The 12,450-nt window shown below is 38.9% G+C and overlaps 1 long non-coding RNA gene across 1 annotated transcript; it reads left to right on the top strand.

Annotated features, from left to right (window-relative positions):
• The first annotated feature begins 417 nt into the window (after window positions 1-417).
• On the top strand, window positions 418-1,930 carry LOC124159653. The gene is made up of 2 exons (XR_006865006.1): window positions 418-589; window positions 1,497-1,930. It is a non-coding gene; the product is annotated as an uncharacterized LOC124159653 (long non-coding RNA).
• Window positions 1,931-12,450: the final 10,520 nt, after the last annotated feature.

Consider the following 12,450-nt stretch of genomic DNA (forward strand, 5'->3'; position numbering starts at 1 on the left):
GAACCACTATCTGAGGTCAATCCAAAAAGAAATACAATGAAATATTGCTACCTGTGATTTAAATACCCAGACGGCACAGGAAGTTTTCGTACCTAAATACGAGGGTGGACAATCAAGATACAAAACTCGCGCTTAAGAAGTTACTTAGAAGGTTTTGTTTCCTTATTTCCTTTAATGACGAATAAAGATGCAAGAGGACTGGCAAATTCATATGCATCGATAAAATTGTATCTCATCGATAAAACCATGATTAATACATTACACAGGTTAGTTGACTTGCTACCCGTTGCAATCCGAAAGCGCTGTGGTCCGACTCCCGCGTCTATTAGTTCCCCACTTTTGCCACTTAGCGCGACAAAAATATTCTCTGGGTTGCTTAGTCATTACATTCCAACGCAAGGCTACGGACGCTTGTGTGCAGAGCTCCGGAATTCATCAATTTGTGAGTTTTTCTTTGGAAAATATTTGCAATTCTCGAACTTGTTATGTGTGGGGATGCACGACCGCTTACAAGAAGACGCAAAAAGTGAACACTTCGGTGGATATCTGGAAGAAAGCAGGTCCAAGGCTATGGCATGGTGTGGCTACGGTGAGTACCATTTTAGTTGGTAAGAGGGATTGATCAACTTTGGCCGATTTTTTTAAAATTTCTGTTATTAGACGTTAATATACATATCTTGTGATGAGATAACAATTGGTTATCATTCGCCGTGGGAGGAAAGTGAGCACTGGGGAGGAAAATGTGCTGCTGTTACTTCCCGCCAGCAATGGCGGGAAGTGCCAGCTATATGCAAGTTGGCTAAAGACCTATGAAAAATTAGATCCAAAGTTTTTAGAATACGCATTTTTGCTGTTTATATCCGAATAAAATATTTTAAAGTCGGCCGGTAAGCAATTAATCGCCTTTTTTACACATCGTGGGGATATCGCGGGCGACTCCATTTTGGCGTCCTTATTGGCATTTATACATGAATGTTCTTCTCTGGACTGAAAGCTTTCTATTTGTCTTCTAAATAAGTGGGGTTTAAATCAGGGATAATCGATGTAGTGTAATGACTTCAAGGCAGAATTGTTGATAATGTGAAGAGATCAATTTAATCTGCCATGTGCTTCTATTTAGATGATGCATATATCTCGCGGATTGATGCGCTGACGCAATGGCGGAATAGGAACCTCTTCGCAATGCCTACGAATTTATGTCCGCGCCAGTGAATGCGTTGTGAAAATAGGGTATCGTCGAATTAATTTGATATCTTTTCGTTTTATAAAGTGAGTTCTCTTTCCGTTTGAAACATAAAATCGCTCTTTCCGTCTGATAAGAGATATGTTTGTATTTTTTTATGATAGAGTTCTAAACTTTCACTGATTGGTAACTAGAAAATGTTCTAACATTTGTAATGAGTGTTAAACTATTTCTTATTGAGTGTTGTATTGTCGATCCTTGTGTTTCTTCCTTTAAATCAGTTTTCTTACATCATCTGTTTTCTACCTTTTAGGTGGAGTATTGCCGTGGTTTTGCTGTTTCGATTGCAAGGATGCTGGGCCAGAAACGGCCGCTGGAGTAGTGCAATTGGTGGGAGCGAAGTTAAATTAGTGAAAGTGAAGTGCAATTAATACTATTCTGGAGCAGTCAGTGTTATCATAGTGCAATTAGGTTAGTGTAGTGCAAGTTATTTCAACGATACAAGGCTTGAATTTTTGTATCAACTGTTCTCAGTGTTGTTTCATTATTTATTTGCTGTGCTTAATCATCTTAAGTTTAAACTGTTTATAAAAGGAAAGTTATTTTACGTGGTGTGTGACTCACACAGTGAATAGCTATAGTTTGATATTGGACAAAAGAGATTTCTGTTTTACATTTGAAACTACATTTCTATGTAAGTTACAATTTTGGCAATAAATTTCTGTTTGATGTGATTGTGAACAATAATTGGGATATAATTATTTAAGTCTACATGACATCCGGTCCACGTTTCCCGTAACAGCTGCAAATTGCATGATTTCTAATGTGTGTTACAGTTAATGTGAGTGCCACCCCATCAGAGGCAAGTATTTGCAAATCCATGCACAGGTGAGTTTTGTGTTATAGTCATAATAAAATGCCACATTTCAATTCTGTGAAGGACAACTGTTAGATAGGGTAGCGCTTTTTAGTCAATAGCATTCTTCATTCTTAATCTTGCACTGTGACATCCGTTGCAAATGCAATGAGCATTGTTAGATTAATTGCCATATCTTCAACGCTTTATGATGCATCACGTCCGAAATGTTGTTTGTGGTTGTGTTCGGTGCCTTTTTTTTCTCGTTGCTTTTGAAATCAAAAGAGTTCGGGGCTTAGTGGGTTTTGAGCTTTATCTGTACCAATCGCTCTTTCCGTTGATAAGAGAAATGTGTTTGTATTTTTTTAAGATCGATTTCTAATTTCACTGATCCCTCTCGTGCAAATACTTTCTAAAAGTCATACTTTATTTACGCTTAATTATTCTGTGGTTTTCTTCGCTGTGCCTTATGACAACTAAAGTCAATGTCATACTCCGATAACATTACCGATATACATCGCAATACTTATAGTAGGGGAATCCAGAAGTTGCGATGTTCTGACATGTTAAGCAGGTAATTGTGCACTGTGAGAGGCGTCGTATATATTACGGAATACGTCGTCTGCTGGTCATGGGGGCCTATTACGTAACTTTTACTCGGAGCTAGAGCTATCTGTAACTCCGCCCGGATTTGTTTTGATTTGTAGCTCCAACCCTATTACGTACCGGCAGGAGTTACGAGAAGTCTCCGAAAGAATGCGGAGCTACAGTGGCTATGAAAAATTCGGAAAGCAAATCTCCAGAAATGAGTCAACCAATAGGAGCTTAGGTATCCGATAGTAAATGTTTCTGAGCAGACGGGTTTAGCGTGAATTTCGGAATGGAGTCCCAAACTTGTATTTCGTAAGTTAACGTGAAATAATTAATATAAACCACATTGTTGAAATGTTTATACTTTAAAGCTTATTCATATACAGTTATATGTCATCCATTGTATACAGTCATTCATTTATCGTCGAATGCAAACCTATTCTCTGCCCATGTTTATATTATGGCAATGAATACAATTTTAGATACCGGCAAAGGTCGGAGAAAATGAGCAGGAAGCAGTGCGTGGTGCTCACTAATGTTATGAGTGACCACAGAAGCTTGGCCCTTGGCGTATTCCAAGGAATAAACGGGGAGGCAACAATGAATAAAATGTGGGGTGATAAACCTTAATATTTCATAGACAATTAACAAAAATGTGCTAGTGAGATTGACAGATGCCTACACAGAACGGAGATATAATTGCACACACACCGACACATTTTTTTAATACCAATAATGAAAATAAAAATGAGATAACTCCAGCCCGATTTACTTCGCTTCTCTACTGTCATTTGTTGATTTCTGCCGACGGAATATGAAGGATTTGGCAATGGATCGACCAATAAACATATAATGGGGAAGGATAATGAGGGTGTTTACGGAGTATGTAAGAAGAAGGAGGCATCCGACATTAGAAAGGAGACGAATAAGGGGTTCCCACAATCCGATCGAATTAGATATGTTTAAACATTTTTCAATATCTCTGCCGGTCTCTGGGACCCACACTACACGCAGTAAGGAAGGAAGCGCGGAATATCTCAGACGCAGAATAATTATTCTGCGTCTGAGAAATGTATATAAGAAATGGATCATCGAATATTCGATGATCCATTTCTTATATAAGAAGATTCAACATTTCACACGCCCATAGTGGTATCATGAAAATTCTTTAATAATATTTATCTGTTTTTCCACGTTTAGTCCAGATATTCTGCGTTTCCTTAGTGTGGGTCCCAGAGATCGGCAGAGATATTGAAAAATGTCTTTCGACACTCTGAAAAACATTCGAAAATGGTCTTCATATAATTCGATCGGATAGTGGGAACCCCTTATTCGTCTCATTTCTAATGTCAGATGCCTCCTTCTTCTTTCATACTCCGCAAACACCCTCATCATCCTTCCCCAAATATGTTTATTGGTCCATCCATTGCCAAATCCTTCAGATTCCGACCTTCCGACGGCAGAAATCAACAAATGACAGTGGAGAAGCGAACGAAATCGGGCTGGAGTTACCATAAGGACGGGTCAGAAGCCTGCGTTATTCCAGCCCCGAGATAGCTCCAGTTCGCAACTCCTATCGGAGTTATTTTGACTACTGTAATCGCAAATTGAGCTATGGCAGCCATCATAACTCTTATAGCTCCATAGCTCCGGAGTTATGACTTACGTAATAAGCCCCATGGAGTTAGCGGGAAATTGACAAAAGGACGATTTGTTGGTCAGTGATTCGTTGAAATGTATTTATTAACGGGTAGTGGTCAAGTCGAAAAGTTAATTCGGTTTTCTGTCCGTCCTATTGCCCTTTAAAACTATACATTTCCCCATGCAGCGACCCGTCTTTGCAGAATAGGCAACACTGCGACATTTGGCAACACTTCGTTAGCTCGGGATGCTCATGGCAACACCTAGTGGCAGTCTCTTTAATCTCCTATATAATGTATTCTCCATGGATAAAACTGTATTCGGTCTGGGACTATTTTCTTACGCGGGTGGTGCCATCTGGTGCCATCGTGCCATATCCTCCTAGAAAGATCACATGTCTTCACAAGCTAGCACAAGGCGTTGGAGATCGCGTCGTTTACGTAACGTCTTACCACATTTCAGGGATTTTTGTGGTTAAGTTTGTGAAAAATAGAGTGTCTGGTAATAGTGAAGTTTCCCTTATTCTTTAATTTCATTCACTGGGCTTCAGAAACGTGTTTGTGAGATATTTTTGTTAAAAATGCCTTTCGTGTGTTTATTGTCGGGATGACGTAATGGAAACTCCGGGACGTGGTTCAAGGTTTTAGCTTTCCAAAAGATCCTGAGTTGAAGAAGAAGTGCATTTGGGCGATAAGAAGAAAACATTTCACCCCTACGAAAAGCTGTGAGGTATGTGCTCTTTCTCGCTGTAATTATTTGGATGTAATTTTAAGTTAGAAGTGGCTTCGGGATGTTGATGCATCAACATCCCGAACTATTCAGTACTGAAGTACTATAGTACTATTCAGTACTAAAAATGGTGATTCAAAATATTGTAGCAGCAATTCTTTTGAAAATTCTTGCATTTTAGTTGTCTTTTTTGTAGGTATTAATTCATTCGGTAAACGTGTGGTTAAAGGAGAAACTAGGAATAAGCTGCCAAGTTTATAGGTTCGAATATTGCTTCTTAGCTTGCCCTATGGTGTATTACACGTCGGCTTTCATCATTTCAAATTACCTTATGCTATAGTTTAAAACAATAAAAATATCAGGCATAAAAATATTTACTATATTTACGAGCCTAGTAATTTGATTTCTCATGCAGAAATACCAAAAATTGGAAATGATTTGACCTAATAAGTTACATGGTATTTTATTATTTATTAATTTTAGGAGCTTCACATCGCACCTTGTGATATCAGAAAATAATCTGTGGCCTTGGACGAGAAGACGAGGAGAAAATTCTTGCTGAATTGGAGGTGCCCAGATTGGAGGAAGGTACCATTGCTTCACTGTTACCTGTCGCCAAGAAGACAGACATTGTGGCAGAAGTGACATATTTGTGGATGTGGATTTGATTTGTGCAAGTTGGTGCAGTGATAGTGGACGTTCATCGGAGATAGTATTGACGATAGTTTGTATGTATCGACCAGTCCTCTTTTAAATAATTTTCTATTCGAAAGAGAATAAGAGTAATTGTTTCGCTAAATTAGATGTGGGATAGAAGAGAAAATTGGAAATATTATTGTGGTTGACAATAGAAAATACATAATATATGTATTGTATTTCTGTGGGTTTTTTCTTTCCTGCCTCTTTAAAATTTCTTGCGGTGGTGACTTCATGCAAAGTAAGTATAAAATCGGAGGTGTGATCTAAGAGATAACATGTTTTATTTTACAAGTGTTTATGCTGGTGATTTGGCAGGACTTTCATATTTTTAATAGGGTGATACATTTACTGCAGTGACCTAGGGACTTTTACTCATCCCAAATAATTTTTCAAATACTTTAGCGCCTGATATGGGTAAGTTTTAGTAGCTGAGACTGAACTACCCTGTCGATTTCTGTAACAATAAAGTCTGTTCATTGTCTGTCAGTTGGCTGTTCGTTCCCTGTTCCCTGACCAAGAGAGAACAGGCAGGCGACTGTTCGTAGAATGTAAATTGGAACGCCTTGTCTGTTCCTTGTCTGTGAGAAAAGGGTTACTTGTCTGTTCCCTCCCTGTTAAGAAAGCGGCATTCTCTGTTCCTTACCTGTTGGACTACAGACAATGAACAGGCAGGGGACTGTGCGCTGTCAGTTCATTGCCTGTTTTCTTAGGTTGTTTGTTCCCTGTTCCTTGACCAAGAGAGAACAGGCAGGCGACTGTTCGTAGAATGTAAATTGGAACGCCTTGTCTGTTCCTTGTCTGTGACAATGTGGGAAGATGGTTATTTGTCTGTTCTCTCCCTATGCGCATACTTTGTTCCTTAACTGTTCGCTGTTGCTAAGTTGGACATAATAGACAAGAGATAATTTATGCTAAAATAGAATTAAAAGTTGAAATTCATTTGAATGATTGTAAGAAAAACTTTTATTCTGCTTTTCCACATATTCCATTAGTTATAAAAATCTTGAATAGTTGCAGAAAAGCAAGCTTTGTCATCATTAACAGAACAACCACTACATCAACAAATATTTCACATGCCTTCATCAAAGAAATATGTACTTCCTTAAATTAATACAACTCGGATTCTGCACTATGTCAATATAATACGTGTGATTTTAAAAGAGAAACACGCCTTTAAAGAATACATATTTATGAACACGATGATTTCACATCTCACACACAAACCTACAAGAAAGACACTCTGACAATGTTTGTTGGTTCTTATTGGCGACGTAACGCACATACGCATAATACAAATACAATACAAATCTCAGTACTTGCTCAAAAACTTAAGAGACACAATAAATTATTAAATAAACACACTCAAGAACAAATATCACTTCACGACTTTCACTATCACTGAATGGATGCACGAATTACTTAATTCGTCACTGCGGGCATTTAGCACAGGTTAAATAATAATCAAATAAATAACTGTTTTCTCCGCAACCAACAACTTCACCATAACACAGTCGACCATGTGCTCGTAAACTGTCCGGATAACGGTATCGGTTATTGGCGTCATTGTTTGCGTTTGCCATCTTCTATAGGTAGGTAGCAGCACCACGCTATCTTTCCGTCCTTGTTGAGAACCTGTTCACTAGCTGTTCACTGTTTTCTGTTCGTACCCTGTACCGTGAAACGGACTATGAACCGGCCCTTGCCTGTTGACTGTCCGTTCACTGTTGTCTGTTCGTTCCCAGTCCGCTGAAACCACAGAGTACATACTCTTTGGCTGAAACATACGGCCCCTGCCTGTAATTGGCGAAGTAAAGTATTTAACGTGCGTAAGCCGAGCAGATAGCTAATATAATTTGCGTGCTCACTTCAATAACCGTCATCCGTGGTTGATGGTAATCGTGATAATGAATTCAACCGTATATAATTACTGTTTAAGTAGATGATATTTTCTTTGGATTCAATCAAACTTCCTTGTACTCAATTAAATTTGGATTAATCCAAATTGTTGTCCAAATTCCGAAACTTAAAACAATTGTTCGTACGTTGTTCATAATCTGTTCTCAAAATCTCCAAAAGGTTCCAAACTGACAGCGAACAGGCATCATTTTTACGTAAATCGATAGGGTGTTTAGTGTTTGTTCACTGTTGTCTGTTCATTCCCTGTTCGGTGAAACATACTACCAACCGGCCCCTGCCTGTTAAAAGCTTGTTCACTATTGTTCCCGAAATGCTTGTTGCCTGCCTGTTAAGGAACAAGCTGCAAACAGAGTACAAACTGTTGGTAGGCTGTTCGTAAGTTGTTCCTACTTGTGAGTGACCCGAGATTGTTCGTTGGCTGTTTATACTCTGTTCACTAATCTCCAACAGGCTATCAACAGACTTCAAACGGACAACGAACAGGCATTGTTGTTTCAGAAATCGACAGGGTATACGTTAATTTTTGCTTGCATTTTGATGAATTCGATCATACTAATAGCAGATGTGTCAGCAATCCTGTTTCATCGGCAATTTTTATTTAAAAATTTTATTTCGTCAGGCTTTAGGGTAAGCTTTTTAATGCTCGTGGGCTATGTGATGTCTTATTTAGTGTCAAAATTAATAAGAATTTACTCTCATTAACATCTCAAGGTTTCCAAGTAAGTACGAGCCACTTAACAATGCTGGATGCTGGGGGTGCGTGAATTAGCCATGAGAATCTCATTTTTCGCAGAGTTATTTAAGTGGCCGAGTAAGTTTTGTAAGTTCTCAATGGGTAAATAATACTATATCATGAATTCTAATTACCATGAAAAACTCACAACCGACAAAACTTTGTCGGTCGTGAGTCTTTCATGGTAATTAGAATTCATGATATGGTGTTATTTACCTATTGAGAACTTACAATTCATAATGATTCGTATCAAGGTTCTCGCTACGGTCGGTAGCTATCGATTGTGTTGCGTTCGATACATTTTTCGATCGTGCGAGTTACGATATATCTAATGTCGACCTAATCGATTGAGATTAGCCTGAGTGCCGTGTTCCTGCGCGCTTCGTATCCAATCGTACGTGCTTAGTAGCGGACATTCACATGCTGCGTACGCGCTTCGTCGACAGGCCGCGAACGGAAATTATCCATTGACGAAAAGCGACGAAGCGGCATAGTATCCCCTTAGTCAATGGGTACTATGTACATACGAATTAGATACGGAGGGTTCTGTGCCGTCTGGGTACTGTTTGTTAACTGAATATTATGCTACAGTTAACAAAATCAGATGTTTTTCATGAGTATTCATACGTTTGCCTTACTGATAAATATTATATATGTTATATTTTGTCATATAATATGCCGCATTCTGTGACATCAATGTTTCATGTAAACCTTCATAATATGCAACTGCTTGCACAATTGCTTCATTATATGCAATATTTTTTACTCTAATACATTTATAATCATGTATGTTCCTAAGGAACAAACTTGTCCCGGAATGATAAATTTCTTTTTCTATTTCTATTTCTCCTTTCCCTTGGGCTACAACCTTGTTGCGGTGAAAAGGCTTGAGAGTCCCTATGACCCCTAGAGCTGCACTGGTGGGATTAATTCTGAATTATTACCGGAAGGGTCACCCATGCCAGATAGGTTGAAGGGAAGGAGCCAGACGAAAGGTAGTCCACATGATGGTATTACGTAAAAAACACTGTCAGAGTGAAAGTGGGAAACCCTACCAACTATCTCTTCCCTGAAAACATGGAGTACAAATAATTTATTGTTCATACTTTAGAATAATATGTCCATCATGGTATCTATTTCTTGTTTCTTTTCATGCAAGACACCTACGGAAACTCTTCAAATGATCAATGAGGTTCACGGTGAGGATGCTGTATCCAGAACTCAAATCTTCTGGTGAAACAAGAATTTCCAAGAGGGTCGCGATGACGTCCATGGTGAACAGAGTGCCAGACATCCATTAGCCAGTCACACAGACCCAAATGTTCAAAGAGTGCAAGATGTATTGAACACTGACCATCGCCTGAGCATCTGAGAAATCGCATAAGAGATCGAAATTGATAAGATGACCATTCACAATATTATTAAGAACGATCTAGGCTTGAGGAAGATCTGTGCAAAGCTGGTGCCAAAACAGCTGCCGGACAAGCAAAAGGAGTCGCTGTTGCTGTCGCATCGGAAATTCTTGATCGCCTGCAAACCAAACTGAATATTTTTGACAGCCGGGATATGGCACCACTGGACTTCTTCCCTTTCCCCAAGATCAAGAAAGTACTGAAGGGGATACAATTTTGGACTCTGGAAGCCGTTCATCTCACTACAACGAGGGCTTTAGACGCCTTAAAGATTGTCGACTTCCAAGAGGCGTTCGAGCACTGGAAAATCCGGTACCTAAGGGTTATCGACTCCAATGGGGACTACTTCGAAGATTTCTACAGGAAAAGTGTAGAAATTTTGCCGATAAATATATTTTCTAAGCACAGTCCGGTTACTTTTTATACAAACCCTGTACGCCTTGGTGTATAGCCAGACATTATTTGGAGCCACAATCGGCTGGAGAGTATATTCTAGTATCTACAGGTTACTGCAGCTTATGAGTTTAAGGTTATGTCACTAAGTAGGCTACCTCAATGCACACCAAGGTGGTTATTAGAAAATGGGAAGAAGAGAGACAGAAAAGGTTTATAATAAACAGAGTGAAGGTAGGTCATTCTCAAGGTGTGAACATAAAGAAGGCCCTGTGGAGCTGTCTCTTCACCTATAGGACCACTTGTCACTTGGGTTTCCTCGGGAAAGATGACGTTCGGATGGGAGTTATGATAAAAGATCCAAAGCATTCTTCAACGAGGACAAACTGATGGTAAAGTGCGTGATCAGGACAATATTAAATGGGCAAAGGTGAAAATCTATGCTAATTCAGCAAGAAGGGAATCAGAAAGAAAATTTGGACCAGGAGACACTTTGCTTGTGAGACAAAAGCATGGAAACAAGTTTTCCACCTCTTTTTTTGCCAGTCCTTTTGAGGTGCTGCAAAATATGTATGCGGTTGCCATAAAGAGTCCATTAAGGAATCATGCTATGCTCAATACATCCTTTGTGCCATCAATGTATGAGCTGTCTCAACCTTCCAATCATGAACCACAGGACCAGCAACCAGATGCCAGATTTGGGGAGTTCACCATGTCATGAACTCCATCACTGGTGAACCCCCAAATACTGAGAAAAGAGTCCATTCCAAACAGACTAGAAAGTCAGCTAGTGATCGGAAGCACCCTGTATGCTGCTGTAACTCCTAGTGACATTTTATGTAGGTATCAAGTACGTTGTTCCTACATCCCCTAAGTTTGAGATAAAAATGGTCAAAGGCAACTGTCTCCTCATAGAGACAATTTTTAGGTAAGAGTCTACCTACCATTCATGGTATTATGGACAAATTTTTTAATGTATTGGATTTTATTGCCGATTTTTTCTTCCTTTCTTTGTGTTCAAATTGTGGTGGGATAGCCAAGGATTAAAAGGGTGGTGTAGGGTAGTATATCAATGGAATACAAAGGATGTCCGAGGGATGAAATGCTCGGAATAAAGGTTTGATACACCCATGGCACAAGAGAGGCAGTTGAATGCCAATCATGGAGCAAGGTAGCCATGGAGTGGGTGTTCTTTGCTAAACATCCCACAAAGATGCTGTAAAATATGCATTGAGTGCAGGTTGTATGTTGAAGTTATTTTTTGAGAGTGAGTTAACTTCTCGCTTTGCAGTGATTTTCCAAGATGAGCAGAATTTTTCATGATTTGAGGCACCATTTTTAAATAAGTAAGCCAATAAGCCCAAGACCCATCTGCATCAGCAGCCTGTAAGCTTGTACACCAATCCATTCCCTAGCATTGGTATGCCAGATTATAAATGAAATCTGTTAGAAATATTGAGCATCTTAGATTCATGACATATTTTCATCAACCTCTTTGTCACAACGTTCCCCTCTTTTTTCCTTTAACAATAATATTCATAATAGTGACATATTCCCCTAAAGGAAGTGTCCCTTTTCTCCTATATAAAGTTGCATGGCCACTGTGAGAGCCACCTGATGCATGTATATGCAAGGGCGGATTCAGGATTTTTTCTGGGGGGCACAAGAGTCTGACAGGTAAATGGTCTTCTCATACCTGAGTTTTAAAATAACAAAGAACATTACTGTACAAAATATTCTATTTATTTTAGTATCACTTTAATTTATTAATGTGAAATTAAGTGAATGATGCTGTGTAATTCTCAAAACTAAATGAACATAATGATAAACATTTTTAAAATCTTGTGTATTTTTTTAGCACGAGCTCCCTAAATCCGCCAGCAACAGTATATGGTAGTTTTATCGAAACGCCAATTTTTGTCGGACCTTCACCAAGTATCAATACTTGTAAAAAGTAATACTTAAAATATTTTATTGGCTCCATCAAGTCCAATATATTTGCCCAACTTAACTTACCACATATTGTCTATATCAGTGGCACAGCGAGGGGGGGGGGGGGTTTGGTGGATAAAATCCTCCCAGAGCTCAGTGAAATTTTAAATTTTAATCCATTTTACTTAATAGATTAGTATTAATCACAGAATAGTGTTAGGATTAATCAAATACATCTCTCATAAAGTGGTAAAACTAGTCATTTTGATTTTGAACCATTAATCTTAATTTTTCTGGAGGAGGACCCCTGCAACTCCCTCTTACCCTGGCGGGTATGCAATAGCCCCACACCTCAAAGTATTAG

The sequence above is a fragment of the Ischnura elegans genome, chromosome 5 (genome assembly GCF_921293095.1).
Source record: "Ischnura elegans chromosome 5, ioIscEleg1.1, whole genome shotgun sequence".
Lineage (NCBI taxonomy): Eukaryota > Metazoa > Arthropoda > Insecta > Odonata > Coenagrionidae > Ischnura > Ischnura elegans.